The sequence below is a fragment of the Mercenaria mercenaria genome, unplaced genomic scaffold (genome assembly GCF_021730395.1).
Source record: "Mercenaria mercenaria strain notata unplaced genomic scaffold, MADL_Memer_1 contig_3204, whole genome shotgun sequence".
Taxonomy (NCBI): domain Eukaryota; kingdom Metazoa; phylum Mollusca; class Bivalvia; order Venerida; family Veneridae; genus Mercenaria; species Mercenaria mercenaria.
Window position 1 is genome coordinate 49023 of NW_026461323.1, and position 2378 is coordinate 51400.

Below are 2378 nucleotides of genomic sequence, written 5' to 3' on the forward strand. Positions count from 1 at the left end.
ATTACCACAGACTGATAAGATCTTGTCTGCTTTATATTTAGAAACACTACCAAGAGGTCAGCCAATGAAAATAAAGTCAGGGAACTACTTCTGGGGGCTGTGCATGTACCACAAAAAGTAATCCTTAACTTTTTGGGTTTTTTTTATCAGAGTAATCTTTAAAATTTATGTGTATCTAAATGGAATAAAATCTTACTCTAGTACAGAAATAGTTTCAACATCTACATGTATCTTTCATTAGCTGACTGTAAATGACACATTTGCCCAAGAATATCAAAAATTCAAATCTAAACAGGAAGTTCTGTGAGAGCAGGAAGGAGTTATTTCACTATAAAGAAGTTTATTTATATAGCTCTTTGTTTACAATGTGCAGTTCATATTTAACATGGAAGTTTAAGCGTGATGAAAAGAATACAAATGGTGAGTCAATATAATTTATTCATTTTCCAACAGTAATCTAGATTACCTGTAACTATAATAAATCATGGATTCAAACTGGAAGCAGATTGTTTACGTTTGGGTATAGCTTTCACAAATGTTCAAATGCTTCTGTTTTGCAAATTAAGCAGCTGTATTGTTTAGTTTATCATGCTTTTAATTTACTAAATGAAAAGTGGATACTTTTAAATGAAATTATTCAACAGAGACAAAAACTTTAAACCAGTAGAGTTATCTCCCCAATTACAGGGTAAACAATGCTACCAGTCTGCTTACCATGGCACTGCAATTACTTCAGTCTGTAAATTCAGAAAATAATATTTTGCTTTAAAATTAGTGTTTTAACCTGTTTTTTTTTACTTACTAATTAGTCTATTGGTGTTGCACACATTTATGTTAAGGTAAATGAAAATTATTGTTAACAAAAATAATTGTTTATGGATTATTTACTTGCTGTTATAAATAATTATATGAGAAACGCCATGAGAAAACCAGCCACTATGTTGGTTTTCTCATGGCACGGCTCATAAAAAAAGTCATATTGTTTATTTTATTAAGATTGGGGTAATTAAATTTATTAATTTAATCATGTTCATCCAGATAATTCTTTTAATCTATTAAAGAGTATAATGTAATTAGAATAAAGACTAATGTAGCTCTCTATTTGCTTTACATTTGGTAGAACTAGTGACATTTTTGACCCCATCATCATAATGTATACAGTTTAAATTTTAGTTCATTGACATACCCAATAATAAACTAAAGGTTTTTATGAACATTTTAAGTTTTAAACTAAATCTATTTTCAGGTATAGCACCATGTGTATATTAAATTTGGCACACATGAATGAATTGGGACCTTATCAACGTATTGTGTTCAAAGAAGACTTAACGAATCCAGCAGTTCAAAAACATGTAAGTATACTGGCATTATATATTACTATATACATGTATACACTACCAATACCATAGTTGTATGTTTGATTAAATGTGGGCAATTGAAAAAGAATTTCCTGAACATGACTTAATAGATCAATTTTAAAACTTATTATCATCAAACTCATGGCAGGTTTTATAATAATCTCCTATTAGTCCAAATCAATATATGGGTATAATAATTAAAAATACCAAATTAAGTAATCACAATTTGAGGTGTAAGTGCAGGTAACTGGCAGAAATCAAACTAAGTTACTATTTATTATAACAATATGGTAATGGTAATAGCTCATAAGCACAATCTGTTAATCATTTTCCCAAATCATTGAATATCTGTCTGCCATCTTTGGAATCTTATCAACATTTGAAATCCAATTTTAAAAGAATAAGTTTCTTGAAAAGTATAACAAGTAATGTTACAGTTGTTACTGGATTAAATCTGCAGTGTTGCCTGTATCATAAAGATGCACTATTTTGAATACCAAATATTACTATGTATGATAATTTAATTTTGAAACTTTAAACAAAGGAAAAAAAACTAATGAAGAAACTGCTTTTATGGTTTAATATCTCTTGGTTTATTACATCTTCAGGTTTTGCAGTGAGACGAATGGTGACAATGGCTTTGTGGCAGTTAGTAAAATAAAAACAAGAGCTGTCCATAAGACAGCCAAGCTCGACTATTCGAAATATTGTCACAGAAGCAGGAAATTATTACCCAAAATGTTAAATATCAAAAGAGTTTTAAGTTCGAAAGGGGACATAATTTGACCAAAATACATATCAGAGTTATGGGACTTGATGCTATCAACTAGTTTTATAACCCCGAAGAAACATGTTAAGTTTCAATTCAATATCTGCATTAGTTTTGGGGATAGTAACTTGCATGTTAAACTTTAACCAGAATTTTCTAAGTCCAAAAGGGGGCATAATTTGCTCAAAATACATGTTAAGAGTTATGGAACTTGACCCAGTGAGGTTGGTAATTGACCTAGAAAAAGAATA

General features: G+C 29.6%; 1 long non-coding RNA gene across 1 annotated transcript; it reads left to right on the forward strand.

Annotated features, from left to right (window-relative positions):
• Nucleotides 1-234: 234 nt before the first annotated feature.
• LOC128552831 (uncharacterized) lies at nucleotides 235-2156 on the forward strand. The gene is made up of 3 exons (XR_008369179.1): nucleotides 235-420; nucleotides 1247-1352; nucleotides 1967-2156. It is a non-coding gene; the product is annotated as an uncharacterized LOC128552831 (long non-coding RNA).
• Nucleotides 2157-2378: the final 222 nt, after the last annotated feature.